Raw genomic sequence first — 27721 nt, 5'->3', positions numbered from 1 at the left:
TAGCATTTTACCAACCTTTTAAAAAGCAGTATTGCATCGCTAGTCTATTCAAGCTGTCAGAAGTGTTCAGGTGGACTTATCCTTTTCTGTACTGTCTTTATCACTTTGCTCAGTTCCACATAATAACATCTTCATCCGAGATTGCAGTGGCACAGGGGAACTGCATTTGTTGATCAAATTTGGCTGGATAACACTGTGATCTCGTATCCTGAAGTGCAGAACCATGCCTAGAATACAGAAGTGTGTGACTGGCCTCCTTGATTGATTCTGCCTGTCACCGAACAAGATAACTGGATCAGTAAATACTCCTTGCACTTCAACGTCACCTACAGAATCAAAAGTGAGGGCATTGTATAGCCGGGAAGCGGTGAGGAATGATGGGGACGGCACGTTTGTCAGAGTGTTAGCCTAGAATGCAAAAAATCGAAAACCCTTTCAAAGCCTATAAATTCTTTTGTCTATGGTTTTATGTCTTGGAAGACCCAACCAACAATTCTTTGGTAACTAATTATTTGGCTGCTACTCTTTTAAGCTGCACGTTTTCTCTTCTCTAGAGCTGTCTTGGCTTTAGATTCCTTTTTGGAACTGGTGCCAAAAGAGGATTCGGTACATTTGTAGAGATATTGTGTGTGTGTGTGTGTGTATACAGTCAGATTAAAACACTTGAAATCTAAAAAAAAATGAATCGGTACTTTGAGAGAGGTGCATTGTTGTATCGTATCATTTTGTTTTGTGGTAGAGTGCCCTGTTTTTGTGTTTTCTGACATTCTGTGGGATTCTTCAGCAGTCTGATTTATCTCCCCTGCTATATAACAATTTCTTGTGACCTTTGTGGGAGTTCAGCATGAGTTTGCGCATGCAGGGATTTCTCTATGCAGATGGTGTTCAATTGCTCGTTCCTACGGGTTGGGATGAGGATGTCTCTACTTTTTCATGAAGAGATTCACCCAAAGCATTGTATAGTAATCAGGTACTCTTAAGTATTTTCTCTATCTGTCCTGGCCTTGGTACCTGGGGCAATGAAGTGTTAAGTGACTTGCCCAGAGTCACAAGGAGCAGGCTGGGATCAAATTCACAACCTCAGGGTGCTGAGGCAGCAGCTTTATCCACTAGGCCACTTCTCCCCTCAACCTGACTAGGTTGAGTGAGGATTTAAGGGCCATGGAGGAATGGTTGATGAAGAAGTGCTTAGTGGTCCTGGCAAGAACCCAATGTCCACAGAGGGGTGGGATGGTACCTGAAGGTATCTATTCTGGAAGTCAGATAGTTTTTGTCTTGTTCACTGGCTCTCATGAGGGGCATCCTCCAAACCAATTATTTCTAGATGGGTAGACAGGCTATTGCCACAGCTTATCTTGGAAATGGGTAACAGGAGCTGGAAGGATTTGGGCACATTCAGTTAGAGTACAGGCAGCTTTGTGGACTGCCATTAATGTATGTAGAGCAGCAGTGTGGTCCTTCTTGAATTCCTTTTCCAGAGACTGAATCATCTTGTCAAACCAATTCAAGATATACCCTGGAAGGCAGAAGCTGCAAGAAGCTCGGAAGGTCATGTAAGAGTAGAGTACTCCAGGTAAGTAAGCATAAGGGCACAGGTCTGGTCTGCACAAGAGTACTATTACTATGTGCCTGCTTAAGAAAGGGGGCGGGTGTGCAGAGTCCACAGACTCCACAAGTCTGGAATTCCTGAAGAAGGCTGAAGATAACACACATGTTGCCAACAGCAGTAACATATGTGTATTTTGCATCACAGTAATGCCAGCCTGATTCCCCTTAACTTCAGCAGATGAACTCTCCATAGCCTGATGTCCTCCAAGCCTTAATGTCTCTCCCCCTATTTCTTTGTCATCCTTGAGGACTGCATTTCCAGGTCTATCCCATACCATCTACCCCATTTGCTAGCAAGGATAGAGTCTTGGGAGCAGGAAAGATCCCCTTCACAGTGACACACTGCTCTCTCCAGTGATGACTTTCTGGTTTGCCCTTGGGGGTTAGCGCCCCCCCCCCTCAAAAAAAAAAAAAATAGACCCGGGTGTCATTGTAGACAATACGATGAAACCTTCTGTCCAATGTGCAGCGGCAGCCAAACAAGCAAGCAAGATGCTAGGAATTATTTTTAAAAGGGGATGGTTAACAAGACTAAGGATGTTATAATGCCTCTGTATTGCTCCATGGTGTAACCTCACCTGGAGTATTGCAATCAATTCTGGTCTCCTTATCTCAAGAAAGATATAGCAGCACCAGGAAAGGTTCAAAGAAGAGCAACCAAGATGATAATGGGGATGGAACTCCTCTCATATGATGATAGACTAAAAAGGTTAGGGCTCTTCAGCTTGGAAAAGAGACGGCTGAGGGGAGATATGATTAAAGTCTACAAAATCCTGAGTGGAGTAGAATAGGTACAAGTGGATCGATTTTTCACTCTGTCAGAAATTACAAAGACTACGGGACACTCAATGAAGTTACAGGGAAATACTTTTAAAACCAATTTGCTGGAAATATTTTTTCACTCTGAGAACAGTCAAGCTCTGGAACGCATTGCCAGAGGTTGTGGTAAGATTGGATAGCGTAGCTGGTTTTAAGAAGGTTTTGGACAAGTTCCTGGAGGAAAAGTCCATAGTCTGTTATTGCCCTAGATCGGTAGCATGGATTGTTGCTACTCTTTGTGTTTTTGCTTGGTACTAGTGACCTGGATTGGCCACTGTGAGAACGGGCTACCGGGCTTGATGGACCTTTGGTCTGACCCAGTAAAACTAGTCTTATGTTCTTATGAGTTAAAGAAATAAGAAGTTTTTGCTTATTAATAGTTGTGTGCCCCTCACTGGGTGGAGCGTGATGGGAGAGAAATGTTTTCCTTGCAGAATCCTTTCATCAAGACTGACATGTTTTTGTATAAAGCTGGTATTTAGCTCAGACTTTTACACATACAAGTAATGAGTTAAACAGAGCTTGTTTTATGTTTTCCTGCCCTCGATAGCTCTTTGAAATGTGAGGTTACATATTGCAGACAAGTCTCAGCTTGGCCACTTGAATTCATAAATATCCTAGTTTCTCTAATGGTTCTATGGGAATTAGAAGCCGGGCAACAGAGACGACTGAACAGAGTTAATACAACGTTGTTTTTTTCTGAAGTTTTATATACAGTGGGGTATTTGTCCTATATTTCAAACACCAGAATCAGAGCCAAGAAAGCAATTGTCTACTGCATATTTCATACATGAGGGGTAACATCGGCGAGTAGAGTTTGGAGTAATAAGACATTGAAGCAAAGCCAGTAAAAATGTTGCTATTCACCTATTCAGTGCTTTCGAATGAAGTATTTAACACTAATTTAGGTGATGAAATCATTATCCGTCAATTTTTTTTCCTTGATCAGTGCATGTAGCAGGGACCAGTGCTCGAAGTTATGCGATTACTGGCTGCTGGTAAAAATATAACTTCCCTTTCTGTAGACTTTGAAACACTCGACCTTTTATTCTATAAACTTATGTGCCCATTTTTACACTTAGGCCCCAATTTAGGCCTAACTTCTAGGAGCCAAGGAGCGCAATTTCCCCCACTAGGCGGCCACCTTCCCCTCTTATTGTACCCACCAAACCAATCAACTTCAATGACCGGTATTTTCCCCTGTAAATAAAATTTTACCTTCCTATTGCACACTCTTGTATATTCCTGTCAACTTCAATGACTTGTACACTCCAAAAATTGTTAATTCCAATGTTATCTTCGTTTCTAATCTTAATTAATTGCTGTGAACCACCTAGAACTCTCTGGGTATGGCGATATACAAAACAAAGTTGTTATTATTATTATTTATGGAGTCAAACTTAGTGGCGTCTAAGCAAGCTAAGACATCGGTAGGCGCTGAAACCTTAGGTGCACTGCCGTTTAGGCTAGGGTTTTCTTGGCCTAAATGAGTGCGCCATACCTCAAAAATCTGCCCCTAGACACGCCTACTTTCTACTAGGAGCCTCAGAGTGGACGCCTACCACAAAGCGGTAGGTGTCTACTGAGTTAGAGGCCTACCAGCAAATTTTTAAAAATTGGTTTTTAATGGCACCTACATTGCCATTGAGGAATTAGGCACCTACATTGGCTAGGTGCGTTAATCTAGGCGCTGTGTAGAGAATCTGGGTCTTATTTTTCAATGTTGCAAGCGCAAATTATAGAACAGTGCCGGTTACATGTGTAATGGTAATACTGACCAATTGGCTATGATTGGGGACGGAGCTATTTGGCACTAATTAGCAGTTATATGCATGACTGCACTTAGTCGGTATTCTGCATATTGCACGTGCAAAATCCATAGCGCACAATTGCAAGAGGGGGTGGAACTGGGTCAAAGTGTACCTAGCACTTAACGAGCGTATCTTATAGAATACGGGCAGTTACATGCCCAGCTGCCTACTTAGACGTGAGCATTTATGCCAGACGTTGCGCTAACGTAAGTACTTGTGCCTCAAGTTATTGTGGACTTGTGCTACACAAACCCTCTCAAAGGAAGAAGTCCGCCGGTAGAGTGTTCCATAGTTTAAGATGAATTTTAAGAAGATGTTAAAGACACACCTTGTTATTCAGGCCTTTATTAATTAGATTATATTTTTAGACGTTTGATGAAGTTTTGTAGAAAAGGATATTGATAATGTAAAGTCTGTTTACTAGATGCTCAGGTGCTTTCTGTGATGTGTGTTACACTTGAATTTATATGTTTTATTGTAATCCATTTTGATTTAAAGTGGAATAGAAATTTTTAAAATAAAAAAAATGTATATATATATTAAGAAACAAAACATAAATAACTTGATTGCTTTAGCAAGGCGACTCATTCAGCAGCCATTCCCTTGGAAAGGCTCACGCCTATTCTTGTACACAAGCATATGTTTACAATATAAGGTGTCCACCCAACAAAGCAGGTTTTTCATGTTTGTGCTTATAGTAATTATCAGAGATGTTGACTGTTTTTCTTTTTTTTTATTAATGTTTCATCCTTCCCGACGTTCCCAGCTTGCTTCATGTTCTGTCCCTGTCCTTTTGACAGCCATAACATCTTCAGTTCAGCTCTCTTAATTTCCTGGACATTTTTGATGGTTGGATTTTGCAGTGGGGAGCGTTATTCAAAGCTTCTCGTCTTATGGCAATGGCCATAATGGCAGTGCGAGGCTTTTCTCTGCGCAGCTTATGAGTGTCTTGAACAGATGTTTTGTACAACTGGTCCCCTTTCCAAAGGGATATCCTTTGGCCACAGTTTCCATGGCCAACGCATGGGGTACCTTTGTTATTGATGTTGTTGACTTGCTGCACATGGGGGTCCTTTTACTAAGGCGCGCTAGACGATTTAGCATGTGCTAAATGCTAAAGTGTCCTTTGAGCGCCCGCTAGTTAGCGTGCCTTAGTAAAAGAGGGGGTGGTTATTATACTTGAAAAAAATTTAAGCAATTGGAAATTTTAGTGGTCTATTGCTTTCCTAATTACAGTGGTGCCTCGCATAACGAACGCCTCGCACAGCGAACGCTGCGCACAACGAACTTTATGTCTTGCTCCCTACAACAAACTTCGTTTCACACAACGAAGTCGCCCGAGCTGCATCCTTCCGCGCAGGCACTGCGCTTAACTGCCCTCTCTCCGCCTGGCTCCCTCTTGCCCCCCCGACTCCCCGACACGATCGGGGCAAAAAGGAGCCCAAGCCCTCTTGCCCCGCCGATTCCCCAACTCCCCGACAATATCGGGCCAGGAGGGAGCCCAAGTCCTCCTGGCCACGGCGACCCCCTAACCCCACCCTGCACTACATTACGGGCAGGAGGGATCCCAGGCCCTCCTGCCCTCGACGCAAACCCCCCCTCCCCCCAACGACCGCCCCCCCCCCAAGAACCTCCGACCGCCCCCCCAGCCGACCCGCGACCCCCCTGGCCGACCCCCACGACACCCCCAACCCCCTTCCCCGTACCTTTCTGTAGTTGGCCGGACAGACGGGAGCCAAACCCGCCTGTCCGGCAGGCAGCCAACGACGGAATGAGGCCGGATTGGCCCATCCGTCCCAAAGCTCCGCCTACTGGTGGGGCCTAAGGCGCCTGGGCCAATCAGAATAGGCCCGGGAGCCTTAGGTCCCTCCTGGGGGCAGGGCCTGAGGCACATGGGCCCAACCCGACCATGTGCCTCAGGCCCTGCCCCCAGGAGGGACCTAAGGCTCCCGGGCCTATTCTGATTGGCCCAGGCGCCTTAGGCCCCACCAGTAGGCGGAGCTTTGGGACGGATGGGCCAATCCGGCCTCATTCCGTCGTTGGCTGCCTGCCGGACAGGCGGGTTTGGCTCCCGTCTGTCCGGCCAACTACAGAAAGGTACGGGGAAGGGGGTTGGGGGTGTCGTGGGGGTCGGCCAGGGGGGTCGCGGGTCGGCTGGGGGGGCGGTCGGAGGTTCTTGGGGGGGGGGCTGTCGTTGGGGGGAGGGGGGGTTTGCGTCGAGGGCAGGAGGGCCTGGGATCCCTCCTGCCCGTAATGTAGTGCAGGGTGGGGTTAGGGGGTCGCCGTGGCCAGGAGGACTTGGGCTCCCTCCTGGCCCGATATTGTCGGGGAGTTGGGGAATCGGCGGGGCAAGAGGGCTTGGGCTCCCTTTTGCCCCGATCGTGTCGGGGAGTCGGGGGGGCAAGAGGGCTTGAGCTCCCTTTTGCCCCGATCGTGTCGGGGAGTCAGGGGGGCAAGAGGGCTTGAGCTCCCTCTTGCCCCGATCGTGTCGGGGAGTCGGGGGGGCAAGAGGGCTTGAGCTCCCTCTTGCCCCGATCGTGTCGGGGGTGCCAGGGACCACACGGAGTCACCCACCGTACCACCCGATTCGGGTAAGCGCAGGTATCGGTGGGTGGCTTATTTACGGGGGGGGGTGCCTTATTTTACATTTTTTTCTAAAAAGGGGGGGCTGTCTTATTTGATGGCCCTGCCTTATCATCGGGGAAACACGGTAGAAAAAAAAAAAAATGAACAGTTAAGTCCCAGTTTTTGCCGCTGAGACTCTGCCCTCTCTCACTGTAAAATTAGACTCTACTTAGTCTGTCTTTAAATTTAAAAAATGTGTGTTGTTTTAAAAAACAATTATGTTTTTAGATGTATCTAAATAAAAATAGTAACCAAAAATTTATCTTTTTTTATGTCACCTTAGCATATTTTATGCTACAGAACGAATTATTTTGTTTTACATGTATTCTTATGGGAAAACGCGTTTCACACAACGAACGTTTCACATAACAAACTTGCTCCTGGAACGGATTAAGTTCGTTGTGTGAGGCACCACTGTAGAGCTGTTATTTGCAACATGAGACACAAAAAATTTTCTTGTTCTGTTTTATTGAGCTCATTTACTCATATCTCTTGGTACAAGATATAGATTTCATATGATATTTTAAACTGTATGATAGCCTGATTGATGCACTATTCATGTCTACCGATCAGAATAGAGCAAGGGTTCTCAACCCAATCCTCAGGACACATCCGGCCAGTCAGGTTTTCAGGCTATCCACAATGAAATGAGTTGCTATGAGGTGGATTTTGCATGCTCTTTGTGAGTAGCCCGAAAATCTGAGGGTGTCCCAAGGGTTCCTCAGCGCTTATGTTTTATGCACCATTTATAGAATCGGGGCCTAAGGTCTCCCGTGTTAACTGTTTGCCAGTACTGTGCATTAATGCGACCATTGGCACAAGACCGGAAAAGAAAATATTAAAATGGCTGCAATTATGGCGTGCTGAATCTAGCGCGGTTTAATAAGAGCCCCAATATTTCTTAATTTGCACATGAACTTGTAGGAAATACATGCTAGCATTTGCATTAGCTCTTCTGCACATAAACAAGTATTATATAAAGTCAGAGACACATTGGCCCATACTCTACAAATGACATCTATAAAGCCATTTAAAGATGATTTAAAATTATAACCTTAAGACATTCCAAGGCCGCCTCCATAGACGTGATTCTCATCAAAGGTAGGCACCGGAAATGTAGGCCTTTAAAACCCTGGCCTACGTTTCTGGTGCCTACTTTTCACTAAAGCTGTGATTCTGTAAATGGCGTCGTTGGGTGATACGTGATCGGCAGCCATTTATTAGGCAGCCGCTGATAACGGTGCTGTTTCTATAAATGGTACCTAGGATAGGTGATACTAGGTGCCTTAATCACGGATGCCTAGCAATGCCTTACTTACTCCCGTCCATAGAATTGCTATGAGCGTTGGAGCTGTTACCACCAAGGCCGGCACTAAAAACCATGCTATGGTTTTGTAAAGGGGGGGGGGGTAGTTCTGCGTGCCACTTAATTGTTTTTAATTGGTTTAAATGGCAAGGTAATTGACCATGACGTTAAAAGCCGATTTAAAAAAAAAAATTATTTTAATTGTCAATGTAGGTTGTGCACGGATATCGGTGCAGCACCTAGCGACGTCTAAGTCAAGGTGCCCTCTGACACCTAATAATGCCTACCTGAAAATTAGGCTTGGTTAGGGGTGGAGAATAGACGTGGGTGACTTAGGCATCGCTAGGCATTGTAGTTAGGCCTGGAACTTACCACATGGATGTCTAGCAACGTACAAGCATAATTCTGTAAAGGACACCTAGCGGTTGATTGACACCTGCATGGAATGGAGCCTACAAGTTAGGCAAGTTTCTGCTGAACCAGAATGTACGCAGGTAATGCTAGACTCAGGGCACTGGTCTTTGACCTAAGGGCTGCCGCGGGAGCGGACTACTGGGCACAATGGACCACTGGTCTGACCCATCAGCGGTAATTCTTATGTTCGTAACCAAAAATGACAAACTCCACTAACTGTGATCCAAAGGGTGAACATCCAAAAAGTGAAGCGAATACACAATTATTCTTCAAAATTTTCTCGATCCCCAAATTATATTTTTTAAACATTTTATAAATATTTCATGAAAATGCATACAGCATGAGCTGATGGTGAAACATTAAAAAAAGGAGAGAAGGCATCCGACTCCCCTCAACCCATTTCAACAGCATGGGCTGATCAACTGAGTGGGCTGTCCCTTCAATCATCGGTCTGAATTGCCCCTGTAAATATTATGAAAGTGCTTTTAAAAATCAAAACAAAAATAAAATAACAGAAACTTAGCTTAATCAATGAAATTCTGATCCCAACGGGACCCTTTTCACCCCAGGCTTCTTCAGGAGATCAGAAAGCAAAAGAGTACATGGGAGACGGCATTCATGCCCTTGTCTCATTATGTAAACCTTGTTCCAGTTCAATCCTGTAACATATCACACACAATCAGCTGACAATTACAACACAAAATGAACTTACCAACATAAAATGTTAGGCACCATTTATAGAATCAGGCCCATACATTATTATATAAGCATAGAATAACTCTCCACAAGAAATGATTCACATCCATACACTTTCACAGTTGCAGCTGATGTTTTCCTAAAATGTTCTCTGCCACTTATTTTATTTATTTATTTTTTTGCATCTATTCCATTCCGCGTCTATGGACAGCCCTTTTAGAAAGAAATTAAGAGAATGCCAGTTTTCATCTGAAGTTTGTGGCTGATTACTCAAGTGATTATGTTATTCAGCAGAAGACATTTTAGCTAGAGGCTGTCTGTGATACGATTCTCTCCTCCCTGAGAAACAAAACCTGTGTTAATTGTTTTCTGTCACTGTGTTTGCTGTAACAAGAGAAAATTGAGCAGGAAACCTAAAATGAATTCCGGTAATTGTACATACCTTGTATCAACACTTGTAGTTGAATACAGATTTTTTTTAAAATAACCGTTTCTTAGCGTTCTTTCTGCTACATATGTACAGCATAGTGAGTTAAATTGATCATTAAAATTGGATATAAAATATGGGTTTTACTCAGAATTTCTGAAGGGTAAAGTCCAGTTGTGGTCTGTGACCCTCTGTAGAGGAAAATAACTCCTCTTCCCCCATATAAGAACAAACAAATCTGCTCAATGGACAGAACACAGCTTCGGTAATGGGACATAAGGCAAAATAGTACCCATCAGACCTTCCAGTGCCAGACCAAGCACACACAAATAAACCACCACCAACAATCTATAGTGTAAACGATCTTTCAATTTTAAGCAGCATAACTTTACTGTCACATGTTCAGTCCTCCCTAACTGAAATAGCGTCCTGACAACCGAATTTTGCGTAACCTGCAACGCACTCAACGTGGCTGCTGGCAAGGCCAAGAGAACAAGATTGCAGTAGTCAAGGCATGCTAACACCGTAGACTGTAGAATGTACCATCTCGCAAATATGGTCTAAGTTTATTCAAGAGGCGCAACCTGAAAAAAGTTGTTAGTATCTGCTCCTGAACATGGCCTTTAAGTGTCAATCTCGAGTCCACCAGCACACCCAAATGCTTAACCTCCTCAGAAAGCCAAGTAAATAAGAATATAAGTGGGTCAGACTAATGGTCCATCTAGCTCAGTTTCCAACAGTGACCAACCCAGGTCCCAAGTACCTGGCAGAAACCCAAAAAGTAGCAACATTCCAGAGCTCCTATTGTGATGTCATAATGCCTCATTCCACCAATGCCTAAGAGCCAAACTCAGCTGTGAAGTCGCAATGACTTGATTGTCCTAGACTTGGCTCTCACATAAGAATAGCCATACTGGGTCAGACCAATGGTCCATCTTGCCCAGTATCCTGATTCCACAAGCACCTGGCAGAAACCCAAATAGTAGAAACTAAGTCACTAGTTCTAATAGCATTCCATTTTACATCTGGGTCCCTGAAAAACTCGGGTATTTTCAGCAAGCGAATGTATCACTAGATTAATTTCCAAGGTCAGAGATAAAAATATAGTAGCTTAGGTTAAAATGGTGCTTGTTTTATTACCATATAAAAATGTAATGCAGATTTTGAATTCCAGACAGTACCTTTGCCCATGCAGAGGATTTATTTTTTTTATTGTTTCGTAAACCTTGCATCCACTGAATTGGGCTTTCTTGGTGATCTTTGCAGCTTACAGAGCTCAGTGATGTATTATCTTAGCATTTCTATTAATACTTCCAGGTCTGTGAGTTAGTCAGAAGAAGGTTGCACTCCATAGACCTTTGGTCGTCTTTCACCCTAACCAGCTAAGAAGCTCTGCAGGAAAGAGTTATTCAAGATTACTCATCCAAGAAGTCTAAATAGGCATCTTCAGCTCTCTAGAACCGTATTGAATCTGATTCAGGAGCATGGATTAATGGCAGCCTCCCACGGAGGAAAGCTGTAGCAAATCGACCATGCTGTTCACTCACCCTGCTAGTATGGACCTGCTGTCTCTTTCTTGTCAAGTCACCATTAATGGTGCAGTTGCCAGTGAGGATGGAATATTCTAGAGACTATCTTTTTTTTTTTTTTTTTAGCTGTGGCCTTGATCTCTGGGTTTCTTTATCTGTACTACTCAGCCATTCCATTTGAAGTTAATTATATCGTGCAACTTTTGGGGGGAATTAAATATTTGGCTCTAAAATTCCAGAGGAAAACAATTATTGATCAAATGGGTTTCATTCTTAAAAATAGACTACAAAGAAGAAAATTCTTGGGAGTTTTTCTGTGCAAGAATGATTGAGTCAGAATACTAGGTATTATCAAGAAAGGTATTACAACCAGAACGAAAGAAGTTATCCTGCCGTTGTATCGGACGATGGTGCGCCCGCATCTGGAGTACTGTGTCCAATATTGGTCGCTGTACCTTAAGAAGGATATGGCGATACTTGAGAGGGTTCAGAAAAGAGTGACACGATTGATAAAAGATATGGAAAACCTTTCATATGCTGAAAGATTAGAGAAACTGGGGCTCTTTTCCATGGAGAAGCGGAGACTTAGAGGGGATATAATAGAGACTTACAAAATCATGAAGGGCATAGATTAAGTGGAGAGGGACAGATTCTTCAAAGTTTCGAAAACTACAATAATGAGAAGGCATTCGGCAAAATTAAAAGGGGACAGATTCAGAACCAATGCTAGGAAGTTCTTCTTCACCCAAAGGGTGGTGGAGACCTGGAATACGCTTCGAGAGGGCGTGATAGGACAGAGTACGGTATTGGGGTTCAAGAAGGGATTGGATAATTTCCTGAAGGAAAAGGGGATAGAAGGGTATAGATAGAGGATTACTATACAATGTAACATGCAGAAAGTGAAGTTTAGATAGTTTTTCACTTTCTGCATGTTGTACTGCTTTCAGCTGTGTAAAGCAGAAATGATCAGAAGCAATTAAGGAAAGATTTATAAATTATAACGAGTTTTACCTCATGCAAAGTATCAACTGCAAGAGACTAGATTTGGGTGTAGTCCTCTAAGGGAGAATCAATATCTGACTTGTGCCTGGAAAACTTGTGCCTTAAGTGTCTGGTGGTCGCGTCCGCAACCGCCTTCACCACCGGACACAGCTGCCATCTTGCATCAAGCAGTCACCGCCAGGAGAGGTGCTAAATTTCACGAGAGTTCACAAGATTCCGTACACACGCACAAGCTGCCCTGCCTCCAATGGTTACCTTATAACTCATCGGCACCGAAAAACCAGACACTAAAAAACTTTTCGACATCGTAAGAAACCTCACCGACACCAAACCATGTCTCGCCACCCAAGGAAACCAAACTCCCACAGCCACCCAATTAGCGGACCATTTCAAACACAAAATCATCACAACAAGATCCACATTCAACAATTCACGAATCAACTTAGAAGAAATACAATTCAACCCCACAATAGATGAAGCAATCCCAGCAGACAGGATCTGGACAACCTTCCCAAAGATACAATGGTCAGACGTAGACAGACTTTACAAAAAATACAGCAAATCATCATGTGACCTGAACAATTGTCCCCCATACTTACTAACTACAGCCTCCACCAAATTTAAAGCCATCCTCACACTATGGCTTCAAACTACACTAAGGGAAGGTCATTACCCACCGGAACTAGGAGAAATCATAATTACTCCTATCCTAAAAGATCCCAAAGGTCCTATAGACAATCCCACAAACTACAGACCAATCGCCTCAATCCCTCTATATATCAAACTAACAGAAGGCCTAGTCGCACAATATCTCTCCAATTTCCTTGAAAACCATCATATACTACATCCATCCCAATCTGGATTCAGATCTAACCATAGCACAGAAACCCTACTGATATCACTACTAGACACAGCCCGACAACACCTTAGCAAAGGAAACAAACTACTTCTCATTCAACTCGATCTCTCTGCTGCATTTGACCTAGTTGACCACCCCACACTACTCCAGACACTAGATGCAATTGGAATCTCGGGTAATGTTTACAACTGGTTCCAAGGCTTCCTCAAAACACGAACATACAGAGTCAAGTCAAAAGAGCATCTATCCGACCCATGGTCAAACCCATGCGGAGTACCACAAGGATCACCATTATCTCCTATATTATTCAACCTCTTCATAGCATCCCTCGGCAACACCCTAGATGCCCTAAACACAATATCATTTAGCTATGCGGATGATATAACAATCCTCATCCCCTTCAACATACAAGACCCCCTATCCACAAACCACCTGAATATAATAATGGAAACGGTAGAAAAATGGATGTCAAGTCATAAACTGAAACTGAACTCGGAAAAAACTAAATTCCTACTATTAGAGAAGGAAAAAAAACCATCATGCACAGAACTGGAATTAAACACAATCAAGTACCCAATGCAAAGCACACTCAAGATCCTAGGAATTCAACTAGACAGAAATTGCACAATGCAGTCCCAAATCCACAAAATCATCCAAAGAGCATTTTTCACAATGCGTAACCTAAGAAAAATAAGAAAATTCTTCATCAAAGATCAATACAAGATAGTAGTACAATCCCTAGTACTAAGCATAGTAGACTACTGCAACAGCCTATACCTATCATGCCCAAACTACATGATAAAACAATTACAAACTGTTCAGAACACGGCCCTCAGACTCATCTACTCCCTCAGCAAATTTGACCACATCACCAACGCTTACCTTGAATCACACTGGCTACCAATAAAAGCAAGATCCCAGTTCAAATTCTACTGTCTACTATACAAAGTAACACACGGAACAGCACCCAGCTACCTAAACAAAAGTCTACACCGTAATCTCTCACACAGAATAAGGAGAACTCAAAAACTATTCGCTTACCCTCCTCTCAAAGGTATAAGACGCAAGAAAATATATGACAGCCTTTTAGCTACACAGGCAGCAAAAATTGACACAACCATCTCCAATCTACTGATCAATTCAATAGACATAAAGGAATTCCGAAAAGAAATCAAAACTCATCTCTTCAAAAAATACTTTCCTTCATCTTAACCTCTACATAGCACTAGAAAATACACACACGAACACCACCACCATAACTATACCTAAACATTGTACAACTCACTTCAACAACCTACTATCTATCTACTATATGCTCTAAATGCTTCCTGGAAACGTCCAGACTAATCAATTGTAACTTGATACTTTCCTGATTCTATATACTGTATTATTCCAGAAATTATACAGTCTCTTAATTTGTAATCCGCTTAGAACCGCAAGGCACAAGCGGAATAGAAATCTGTAATGTAATGTAATGTAATGTAATGTTCTGGAACGTTGCCCACTTCACTGTACCTCCCGCAAGCACTTTCCTGCGTCTGTACTCGATTGTCCTCTCTACTCCACCTCACAATTGCGTACAGATGCAGGAAAGTGCTTGCGTGAGGTTACAGCAGTGAGGCGGGCAATGTTCCAGAACAATGGTAACATATTGAGAGCCACATGCGGGCCGCAAGTTTGAGACCACTGATCTATGTACTTTATTTTTATAGTCTGTACTTTGCTTGTCTGCTCAGTTTATTCTTTTTATATCCTGATTCATCCTGCAGTTTTTCTGGTACCCTTCTTACTTGTAATTGATTAGTGCAAAAATATTGTCAGGTTCTCTGTTTATCCTGAATATTTTTGAGTGGGGGGAAAAATCTTTGAAAGAAAGTTAGAGAGTTTCTGACTTACATTTTCCTGTGTCATAATTAATTTGTGTTATGCTAATAGATCAAATTAAAAAAGAACCATGTGTGTGGAAAAATAGCCCAGTTTACGCACAATGGGATAGCAGGCATGGGAAAAAATACGTAGATATGTTTCCAAATTGGCAGACATAAATTTGTAGATTTCAGCAATTGCATGTGTGTGCTGCTGTTTCAGAACATTCATGTGTATGTGCGCTCACTGCGTGTTACTGGTGCATTCATGCATGTAACTGGCACATAAATGTCCGTTCCCCAATGTGTTTTGGAACAAGGTCTAGTTCAACAGATCCGTGTTCTAAAATATTAGCAGAGTTTGAGTCATTCCGACATGGACGTCGCAGTTCTGATTTGTACGTGCTTTCTAAAATCCACCTCCCTAAGTAATAAATAACTTTTTTTTTTTTTTTGATTATCGCAGAGGCTGTTTTTTCCCCTGTTAATGGGGGTAATTTGACTTGCTCGAAGGATTGCAGTTCTTAAGAATTAATGCAGCAATCCAATTCAGAGATTTAAGAAGATCTTGGATTTTTCACAGGTCGTGTGCCGTAGTGAATGTGCTTCTCTGTCACGTTGCAGCTAATGGACTCGAACAGCAGCAGGCTGTCATTCACTGCTACCTCACTGTATAGCAGCTTTGCCCTTGATAGCAAATCGTCTTTCCCAGCAGAGCAGCTTCTTAGTGCAGTGTGGTGTATTTGTGGCACTTCTGAGTGAAAGTATCTTATTTCTAAAAGCACTAATTACTGTATAGAGTGAAGTTATCATACTGATCTGCTTAATTGCATGTTGGAATCCTAATCTTCCATTTTCTAAAATATTTCATGCTGGATTTAACCATAAGTCTATTTAGTAACATATAATACAGTAGATGCCATCTAATTTTCCTCCTTATAGAAAAGATGCCACTTTTTTGTGTGAAACATAAAGGCAGTAGCCAACGGATACCTCCAGTATCATAACTTTGCACCCACATTGTACCTTTAAGGGGTTTTTCTGCTGAAGAGGGTTGTGTAGAGGCTTTACAACAAAATTTTTTTTTCAACATGAGTAGTTACTAGGCATGGCAATTTGTAAGTATTGTTGCTATCTTAAAAAAAAAAGAGAATACATTTTACAATACATTGATGAATTCAGGGCTGCCCAAGTCCAGTCCTTGAGATCTACTGGCAGCCCAGGTTTTCAGGATATCCACAATGAATATGCATGAGAGAGATTTGCCTGCACTGCCTTCTTGATATGCAAATCTATTTGTGCATTTGAAATCAATTGGACCCCTGAGGAAGGCATGTTCACCGAAACACGGACTGTGTTGGCTCCAGTTGGACTTTTTCTGTTTTTTTGTTGTTGGATTGATTCTTCTGTGGATTTTGGGGTCTTCTTTTTTTCTCTTGTGTGATTTATCACAGCACACATACTGTAACCGACATTCCGCAAAAGCACTCTGGGGACCAGGTGCCGAGTTTTGCATTTTAGAAAGATTATGCATTGTTTTGATGGAAAAAAATGCATCTTATAAAAGCAGCTGCAGAGCTGTGTGGAAGTAGTTGGCACAACACGTAGAGCAGAAAAAGCACCACCGCCAATCTCCGGAAGGCGCCGCCGATTAAGGCAACTGGGGTATCTTGGCTGGGGCTGGTTGCGGGGAAACCTCGAGGGTCAGCCCTCAGCACCATGCTCAAGCGCAAACTGTGGTGTCTTCTGTGGCCTGATAAGGCGCATGAGAAGGGAGGTAGAAGGCAATTTTTTTTATTTTTTTTAAATTGGGGACGAAGCAAGAGAGGAGGGAAGATTACAGTACTCTTCCGATATTCACGGTTTTTCAACATTCGCGGTCACTCCATGAACGTTCCCCCCCCCCCCGAATTTCAGGAGAGTACTGCATACCCAATACACTGTATACTTTCAGTGTTAAAGAACAATTATAGAGACTTCAAAATATGATGGAGAATAAGAAACCTCAAAGTCCTGATTGCACAAGTCCTTTTGTCACAGTGAATCAAAATTAGCTGTTTCTAAAAAATATTACCTCCGCAAGTCAATATTAAGCTGTTTTTGTTGTATGAAGTGAATTTGAAACAAATTTCTAAACATGCTGAAAACGGAGCTGCCCAGAGAACTCCATTGTGAAGCTATTGAAAAATAGAAAGTGGGGAAGGCTACAAGAAGTTACCAGCCAGCATTGAACACCCCATGTCTTAGGTAAACTCATAGAACACTCTGCAGTCAGCACAGTGATTGGCTAGAAGAGAGAAACTGCTTAGATCCGTGTCATTCTGGATTCTGACGTGGAAACGTGGAACGAAAATGGTCCCGGGAACCACGTAACCTGCCAGTGCTTATGCCATTTCCTGTTTTCATCATTCACATCCTCCTTCCTTGTTTTGAAAACATGTTTTTGGCTCTAGTCGCCTTTTTCACATCACCTTTTTAACAACACAACTTGTTACGTTTCTTGGATACACGGGATACGGTTCAAGTTGAGCCAGTGTGGGTTGCTTACCTTTGGGAACTGCCACGGTGTTAGGTGGCCCTTGACTCGTGTGTGCGTGCTAAACTAGCCCCTGTGGTTTGACACAGTGTGGAATATTAAAAATGGAGGGTATTATGTGAAAAGTTCCTCCTGTTGACATTGTTCTCAATTTTTTTTTTTTTCTGGCTGTTATGTGATCTTGGAATGGCTCTTCTTTACAGAGTACTTTTCTCTGGTTGTACTTGTTTTGAAGGAACTGAATAAACATCTATTAAAAAAAAAAAAAAAGGAAAATGAATAGGCTCTGGAGAAAACAAGACTCTTTGTAGGACATGATAACCCTTCATTTCTTCTTGCATTCTTTTTTTTCCCCCTATCCTCCTGTTCTCACCCTATTTGTACTTACCTCTTGATATTGTAAACTTTTCCTGCCCTTGATTGTCACTTTGTGCCTATCATTTTATTGTTTAAAAATTATTTCCCTTTGATTTTTTTATCTATTGTTAACCTCTTTGATTTGACTTTTTTTTTTTTTGTTAATAATCGTGATATATCAAAAAACTGTAATTGCATAAAGAAAAGACCAGTAAAGTCTTGAAAGCTTAGACAGTGCAATATTTATTTGTTTGGTCCTTTAAAATGCAACAGAAAACCTACGAAGACTTCTATGAAATTCAAAATGAAAATGTCTCCATTACAATGTATGATAGAATCCAACATGGATGAGACTGATTTATCAGGATTGCTCTTGAGGAATAGGAACTGACAAATCTATGATTAAACTCTGGAATTTGTTGCCAGAGAATGCGGTAAAAAAAACAACAGAAAAAAAGGGTAGCATAGCAGGGTTTAAAAAAGGTTTGGATAATTTCCTAAAAGAAAAGTCCACAAGCCATTAAGATGGATTTGGGGAAATCCCCTGTTTATTCATGGGATAAACACCATAAAATTTGTTTTACTCTTTTGGAATGTTGCCAGGTGCTTATGCCCTGGATTGTCCACTGTTGGAAACAGGATACTGGGCTTGATGGGCCTTTGGTGTTTCCCAAAATGGCACTGCTTATGTACTTACGTTCATACGTAAAACATTCTGCTTCTCCTGTCGCTGACATTAGCATAGGCTGTTCTTGGCCTTTTGGGCTAAGATGAAATGTCTGAGGTGAGGACACTCTTCTCGATTCTTTGGCTAAGAATGAGAGTTCACATAACATGGAAGGTGGTTTACACCATGCCACTGAGAACAAAAAAAAAACATTCTGGAACCTGGCCAAACTGGAGAGAATTAAGCCTCCTATAAAAATAATCAAGCTTATTCAATAAATGGAATGATCAGATTGGTTGAACATTTTTCCTGTATGAATTGAGCTCCTTGTCGTCTCCAAGGGATCTAATCAAATATAACAACCTGATATACTGATGTGTTTATGAGATGTGAATTTGTTCTGATTACAAATGGAATTTTTGAACTGCATGTAAAAAAATAAAAAATTGTAAAGTACCCTGTTTTGCTGGGATATTTCAGACGGAAGAGAAAAGCAATAAAAGCATTACTATACTCAGAGAAGACATGGTAAAGCTTTGGGATCAGGTGTTAAATTGTTGGTTTTTTAAAAAGGTACAGCCACACACAGCAGTAATTTAGCATCCAGTGAAGTCTTCAAGTTGAGCTTCTCTGTTTGGCTGCTTGTGGGGAAAAGTATTTCAAAATGATGGCCTGTGAACGTCAAAATGCCAAAACATGTGAATTATTCTAACATCAGAGAGGAAGTTTCAGGCCAGCCAGCAGCGATTGGTTGGCCCGGAACTTCCTCTCCGATGTCAGAATTGACGTCGGGTGAGGAAGGCTACTCGGCTCGGCGCTTCTGCATCCTCTTTACCGCGTCGGGAAGCAGGTAAAACATGAGGGCAACACGAGTCTATCACAGAGCCCGGGATGAGTTCTGCGATTGACTCGTGTTGCCTTCACAATCTACTGGTCGATCATGATTGACCTTTTGGGTACCCCTGCCTTATACCTACTACTGCTACTGTTCATAATTTCTAAAGCACTGCAAGGCGTACGCAGCGCTGTACATGTGCATTTAACAAGTAATAGATGGTCCTTGCTTAGAAGAGCTTACAATCTAATTTAGAAAGACAAATAGGACATTTAGGAGTTGGAGAGTTTCTCACACAGAGAATGGTAAGATGGACATAAGTAATTTTACAGTGGGTGGGAGTTAGGAGTTAAAAGCAACCTCATGAAAGTGAGCTTTTAGCTTGGATTTGAATACTGCTAGAGATGGAGCTTGACGTAATGACTCAGGCAGTCTGTTCCAGGCATACACTACAGCAAGATAGAAGGGACGGAGTCTGGAGTTGGCAGTGGGGGAGAAGGGTATGGATAGGAGAGACTTACCCAAGGAATGGAGCTTGCTTGGGTGAGAGATCTTGAGGGGCTACCGAGTGAATGCACTTGTTAGGTCAGTAAGAGAAGTTTGAACTGCATTCAGAAATGGGATGGGTAGCCAAAGAAGTGATTTGAGGAGAGGGGTCATGTGAGTATGGTGGCTCTCGCAGAATATAAGTTGTGCAGCGGAATATGGTGATTGTACATTCTACTTCTGAAAATGACGGGCTCGATGTTTAAATCCACTTATTAGCGGCACTATACAGAGTCAAAAGAGTATGCAAACAGCATTCCAGGGGTGCCACTGATTATATCTGAGCACCAGCTCCCCTTGGAGGGTACGTATAGTTTATAAAGTTTTAACCTTAGCTCATAAGATCTGTACGTCGGGCCAAACCAAGATTCTTTCCTGATTCTGTCCGTCAGTAGACGTGCTTTTCATTCTTAACAAAACGGGTTGACAATTCCTTCATTTCGCCAGACTTCTTTGAATGTTTTAAGGTCGTCTGCATTCAATACCTTAGGGAATGCCCTCCCAGTTAGTCTGCTTATGTGATCATGGCATCAAGAATTTAAGGCAGCACTCAAGACTCACCTGTTGAGGTAGACATATGCGCAGTCTAGTTGACACTACTCCAGTTTCTGCTACTGGGGTCCATGTTAGGGCACTGAGCCTACCCTCTGTGTTCCCTGTTGTAATCTCTCTTTTGCCCCTGTTCCCCCTACATTAGAACTGTACTGTTTGTTCACTTTTCTGCTATACTATCAGATTTGTAATTCTTTTCTCGCTTTGGTTATTGAATTATTGCACACCACCGAGATGGTATGTTCCTTCAGCAGTATATCAAATAAAGATAAAACTTGAGCTTAGGAGTCAATATTCAGCTGACGATGGTGATCGTTTTTTAGCTGCCAGCGGCTTTTTGCCCTGATATTCAATTCCAGGCCATTGAATATCTAGGTTTGTGCAGCCGGCTTTCTCTTCTGCAGTTAAGTGCGATATTCAGCACTTAACTGCCTAAGCAAAACTGGATAAAGACAGGATTGAGTTTTCTGTGATCTGGTTTGTCTTCTTAACTTAGGTAGGTGCTGAATTTTGGCTCTTAACTGCATAAGTTCCCTTGTATCGCTCCATGGTATGGCTAAACCTCAAGTACTGTGAGCAACTCTGGTCATCACATCTCAAAAAAGATATAGCGGGATTAGAAGATGTACAGAGAAGGGCGAAAGTGATTAAAAGGGATGAGATGTAATTAAATTCTGAAATTTGTTGCCAGAGAATGTAGCACTTAGCTTAGCAGGGTTTCAGAAAGGTTTGGATAGTTTCCTAAAAGAAAAATCCATAAGCTATTGGGAAAATCCACATCTTATTCCTAGGATAAGCAGTATAAAATGTTTTCCTCTTTGGGATCTTGCCAGGTACTTATGACCTGGGTTGGTCACTGTTGGAAACAGGATGCTGGACTTGATGGACCTTCAATCTGTTCCAGTATGGCAACTCTTTTATGTGAGCCCAAGTTTAGGATAATTAAGCCATTGTGACATCACTGACAGTGTGGCTCTAGGCATTGGTGGAATCAATGAGGCATTATGACATCACAATATCAGCTCTGGAAAGTTGCTGCTCTTTGGGTTATTGCTAGGTACTTGTGACCTGGGTTGGCCAATGTTGGAAACAGGATGCTGGACTTGATGGACCTTCAATCTGATCCAGTATGGCAACTCTTATGTTCTTATGCCCCCTGACCTGCTTACAAAATTGCAGGCTTTCTTTAGGTGTTCCTGCTGATATTCAGCAGCATTAACCAGTTAAGAGCCACTGACTATACGCAGATGATCCTGCGTAGCTAATTTATCTGACCAAGAGCCTTTCAGGCCTGTTTAAATCACTTTTAATATTGACCCAATAATTTATCTGTATAAATGATATTTGGCCATTATCTGTACAGTTCATGCATTTAGCTAAGCTGCTGAAAAGGCAGAGTAAAACTGGGGCTCCATAGCTTGGTACATCCACATAATACATTGGAATGTGGTAAATGACGCCAGAGAAAGCCAGCATGGCTCATCTAGTCCGCCCGGTAAGGAGGGTTAGGATTGTAACTGCGTAGGCTGCTGTATTCAGTGGCACTTTACTAACATGTATAGTGCCGCTGCGTATATGAATAATTTGAGACATTTTAAATGATTCCCTGGCTGTTCTGCTAGGTTATCAGCTCCATTGTGTTTTGAAAATCCTAATCTTGCCGGGAAATATAGCCTGAATCATCTGGCCCCTTCCTTGTTCTCAAGGAAGGATGAGTTGTTTGTAAAATGTAAGAAGACATTTCTCAGTTGTATATGCAAAAAATCTTATTGCGGTATTTATTCCAAACCTGCGCACATAATGTTCAGTGAAGGAGAAAACAGCAAAAAACAGTTGTGATGGACTTAGCACAGAACTGGATTAAATAAGCATTAGTCTACTGAAGCTGATTACAGGAATATGAAAATGCAGTATCTTAATGGTACATATTTTCATGTGGCAGCTCAGTTGCCTTTGATTTTGCAGCTAATATGTCTATTCTTATGAGTCATTTACTTCTTTAATTACCTTTTGCAGGCTGGGCTCCATGGTATATTAATGTGAATGATTTTTACTGCCAGTTTATCATACAATGCCCCAGAACTTGAAAGGTGTAATTGACTTGGAAGAGAAGCACATGAAAGAAACAATACACAGTTGACAGTTTTCCTTGTACTCTCTGTTGACGTTTATGAGTTTACACTATGCTAAAGGAGTAATAAACACAATTTTCTTTCAATAACAGGGAAGTGCAGCTTCTGCAACACAATTGTGAAAAAAAAAACAGATCATCTTTTTTTCGGTAATTTGAAATAATGTGCTGCCGGTGATGGGATATATGTGGCTTTTCCAGCTGGATTCAAAGGGCATCCTAGTTCATTTCTCACCCACCGTAGAACAGAGCAAAGGGTTGGAGAGAGAGGTTCTAAAGGGTCCTAATTAGTTGAATGATTATGTAATTTACATGAGTTATGTTTACCCCAGTCCTGGAATATTTAGGTGCTACAATATTTTTGGACTGGCTAAGAGTGAATAAAGCCCACAAGGTCAGTGCAGGGCCATTAAGCGTCGAACATGAACTTTGAGTCTTACGCCCTTTCTCAATTTTCCTTCCAGATTCTAATCTGTTCCCCCCAATGTATATCAATCTACTATAATCATATCCTGTCTATCTTAACTATCTATCCATCCGAATCAAAAATTAAAGGCAAGTGTTAATGCGTCAACTGGAACAAAATGCAGCATATGTACTCATACATTGCTTGTTGGATGGTTCATCCATACACAGTGCAGTGTTCAGCCTATAGTCTTGTGGCAGCCAAGAGGTCAGAAACATGGATGCCCATTGCACAATCAAAGAACATGCAGTAGTGCAATTTCTTTGGGCAGAGAAATGAAACCTGTGGAAATTCACCATTGGATACTGACTCAGTATATCCAATATCCATAGCACCACAAATCAATGAAAAGTTTGAGTAGTTAAAAAGGTTTAAAGCGGGAATGACAGACGGTCGTTCTGATCACCCATCAACATCGCACACACAAGAGCACACTGACAGGGCGTATGCCTTGATTAGAGAAGACCGATGGATAACAGCGTCTCAATTGGCTGCAGATTTGGATATCAGCTATGGATCTGCATTTGCCATAATGCATGATGACTTGGGATGCACGATGGGCTCCCAAACAGCTTACTGATCTGCACAAACAGCAGCATGTGGAAGTTGCCACCCAGTTCCTGAGAAGGTATGAAGGAGATCCGAGTATTTTGGAGAGAATCGTCACCGGTGACGAGACGTGGCTGCATCACTGCCACCCAGAGAGCAAAAGACAAAGCTGGCTTCGGGAATAGCTGAAAAACTTCTCTACAGGAATGCAGAAACTAGTTGAATGATACAACAAATATGTCATCTTGCATGAGGACTATATTCAATTACTCAGTTACTTCTATTAAAGCCGATAAATGTATTTTGCCTTTACTTTTTGATTTACCCTCGTGCGGGTACACACAAATGCATATGATTGGGGGGAGGAGCACATTAGGGTCCAGAAGGAAAATTTAAAAGGGGCATAAGGCTCAAGGATAATTTTAGGCACTCAATATAAACACAACACCCTTCCCCCCCCCCCCCCCCATAATGAGGGCACGTTCCAAGTACGTATGCAGGTAAATGAGCTTTTTTTTTTTTAGAAAATTGCTCACACTTGCTGCAGGCAAAAATATCTATCGAAGCTTCTTCAAGCTTTTATTTTGGCTTCATCTGCTCTTCTCTGTCCCCTGCCCTCTACCCCCCCCCCCCCGGAGATCTTCTGCCCTTAGCAACTGTCTCGTTTTGTTTAATGTTTGGCCGTTCCTGAGAGCTCGAGCCTTGGAGCGGATGAAACTCCCAGGGTAAGAAAATCTATTAAAATGGAATCGGAATCGCATTCATCTGTTTTGTTTCCGAAATGATACCTTTATTGACCTGACTTTCCCAGGCATTTGCTTCCCCCTTTTCACACATCATAGGCTCCTAAATCTGATTGATCATCACAGCTAGGTTGCCGGTCACTGACGAGCTCTGTTCCACATCCCCAGCGCTCGCTCTTTGTTGAACACCACTTTTTCTCTCTCTCTCTGGCCATGAGGGGGTTAAGTTCTCATGGTTGCTTGAGATTGTTTGCAGTTCACTCTGTGCAACATATTGGAAGTTTTCGTGCCATCTGTTGTTAAGCCAGTGGTGGGCAAGGCCAGAAAATCCAAACAAAGTGCTGGCCTGCTGTAAACCCAACCTGTCAATTTAGCATAGCTTCGCTGACCTCCCCAACTTGTGGGGCAGCGTGTGGTGCCAGGCACAGACTGTGTAGAAAGCATAATAAGGGAACAACTTGGTGGACAGTGTTTACTTTTCCCCTGGCTGTTCCTCCCGCTGGCTTGAACTAGTTTACACTAAATCTTCAAATTGACACGACTTTATTAAAAAAAAAAAAAAAAAAAAGTGCTGCTTTTGGAAATTAAGCCCAACTTTAAAAGGTTTGTATGTAAAAAATAAATAAAACACTTTGATAATGAATGAACAAATGTTAAGATATATTGAAATGTGCTTCTTCCTTCATATTGACTTCTTGACTTATAATACTAGCTATTTCTGTAGCAGGGCTAGATGTACACAGTGCTGTACACAAACATTTAAGAGTCCCTGCTCTACAGAGCTTACAATCTATTCAAGACAGTTAAATGGGACAAATAAGGGATTAAAAGATTTAAATTCTATTGGTCATCGGAGGGGGTGGAGGATAGCAGTGCTGGACATTGGGAGGGATGGAAAATAGCAGCATTGGTCATCGGGTGGGGGGGGGAGGAAAAAAAACAGTCACTGAAAGGAGGCTCAAATCTAAACCGAGCCTAAAAATTTTTTTGGCCTAAAAATCTGTTTATATTCGAGTATATACAGCATGCCCCTGATAGTAAATACTGTAGGCCTCTGTACAGACTCCATTCTGCTAGGAGACCTTTAGGAGGCTAATGTTCAAGAGTTCACAGTACTCAAAATATTAAGCATGCAAATTCATGCCATATTAAAATTGCGGCAGTGCAAAATATGTCAACTTTTCTGTCGGTGTCTGAGCGGTGATTGGCTCAGGCAAAGTTCAAGGTTTATTGAATTGACTGACTGCCTAGGGCAGAGCCATCAAAATGGTTTATATTATGGCACTGAGAGGAAAGTTGCCATAAAAGGAAAGCATAGACACTAGAAAATCTCCCAAAATAAACTGCTATAGGAACTTCAAACGGCACTAAATAAGCAGGGATGGTCAATAGGTTCTCCTGGTAGGCACTCTGCTTGCACTCAGGGCAATAAACATTACCAAAATTTAACCTTTAATTAAATTTATAATGTGAGCGCAGTGCCCTCAGTGTGAGGAGTTAGCAATATGGAGAAAATTCCCCAGCGCTTAACTGAACTGGGAAGTGAGCACAAATGACTCACTGCACCTTCACACTGTAACCGGGCACCCCAAGTGTGCATCAAAATAATTAGTGAGCAGTGTTAAACTCAAGCGTGATATTCAATAGTTTTTAATCTTGAAAAAAACCCAAAACACTGTAGTGCATTAAAGAAAGCAGAGAAACCTGCTAAGAGAACCCCCCAACCGTACCCAAAACAGAAGCGACTCGACACTTAGCTTTAAATCTTCATCCTGGAGCCTTGTTTCAGTCAAGGTGTTGTATATCATAACATCCCCATTTGTAATGGAAAGCATGGCATGGCAAACCAGCCCCCATTACCCCAAATGACCTCGGCTCCCTTATATGTTAGCTAGGCCCTGCCTAATGCGTAACTAAATAATTTTATCCCCAGTTGGGACAATTGTGCACCTAGCGATGACATGTAAACATCCACACTGCTTTTCAATGTTTACATGTCTTCACTAGGTGCGCAATTGCCCCAACTGGGGATAAAATTATTTAGTTACGCAGATGACTTACGATCATTATCCCATTCACGACCTCTCTCTCGGAAGTCACTCCTATGGCAACAGAAGTACTAAATGTGATGGAACAATGGATGACTGAATTTACATTGAAACTAAACTCAGAAAAAAAAAAATTCTTCGTAGCCTCACCACACCCAGTTGACACTAAAACATCGCTGCGTATCAACAACTTCAGTTACCCTATCCAATCTACTATTAAAGTACTGGGTGTAATACTAGACCAGGGTCTAACCATGAAAGACCAGGTGGACTCTTTGGTCAGAAAGGGTTTTTTTACTCTCTGGAAGCTTTGGTCCATTAGAGCATATTTTGATGCTTCATCATTCAGAATTCTGGTACAATCCCTTATACTGAGCCAACTTGACTATTATAATATAGCCTAACTGGCAATTTCCCAGAAGAACTTGCAACGATTACAACTGTGCAGAATGCGACGATCAGGATGATTTTGGGTCTGAAGAAGTTCGACCATGTAACTCCTTCCTATTGACTCCTGCATTGGCTGCCGATGGAGGCATGTGTGAAGTTTAAATTTGAATGTTTCTGCTTTAAGGTACTTTTCGGCCTAGTCCCCAGATATATAACTGACCTTTTCTCTTTCTCAACCAATCGACTTAAGAGAAGCTCAAACTTGAATTTTGTTTCTCCACCGGTTAAAGGATGTAAATTTAAAAGACATCATCAACATCTCTTCTCTTATCAGGCAGCTTTATGGGGTAAAGACCTGAAACAATTACTCATGCTTGCGAATACATATGGGGAATTTAGGAAACACCTAAAAACATATTTGTTCCTAAAGTACTTAGGCAGCTACACTGAACAATCTTTTCCAATAACTGACCGCTAAATCTTAACTCTGTTAGTACTACTAAATCTCTAACTTTTTAATCATTGTAAACCGCATAGAACTTCACGGTCCTGCGGTATATAAACTGTTATTATTATTAATGCATCCCAGGATGCACTTTGTGGAGCAGGGCACCTATAAGAGTTACATAGGATTGGGGTGGGTCTCCACTAGAACACCAAGGAGTGGCATGGAGGAGAGGGGGGCACTGGACCATTAGACTATTTTGGAAGGGGGAGGGGGCCTCTTGACCACTGGGGTGTTTATTTAAGGATTGTAGGAGCAACGTTTCTGCTTGGGAGGTGGGCTTATTATACCACTAGGCATTTTTTAGGGAAAGCCTGTGAGGAACTGGGTAGTCAGATTGGAGGGAGAGAGAAGGGGTACCACTAGACACCTATTCTCTCAAACCACTCTTCTAACACTGCATTGGAGGAAAGTTTGTCGTAAAACACACCAGAG

General features: G+C 42.1%; 1 protein-coding gene across 9 annotated transcripts in view; it reads left to right on the top strand.

Moving 5' to 3' along the window:
- FOXP1 (forkhead box P1) overlaps nt 1–27721 on the top strand; it is an 825883-nt gene that overhangs the window by 520567 nt on the left and 277595 nt on the right. The gene's annotated exons all lie outside the window — the stretch shown is intronic.

The sequence above is a fragment of the Geotrypetes seraphini genome, chromosome 17 (genome assembly GCF_902459505.1).
Source record: "Geotrypetes seraphini chromosome 17, aGeoSer1.1, whole genome shotgun sequence".
Classification (NCBI taxonomy): domain Eukaryota; kingdom Metazoa; phylum Chordata; class Amphibia; order Gymnophiona; family Dermophiidae; genus Geotrypetes; species Geotrypetes seraphini.
The sequence above is the reverse complement of the archived record's forward strand: the minus strand, read 5'-3'. Positions and strand labels throughout refer to the sequence as shown.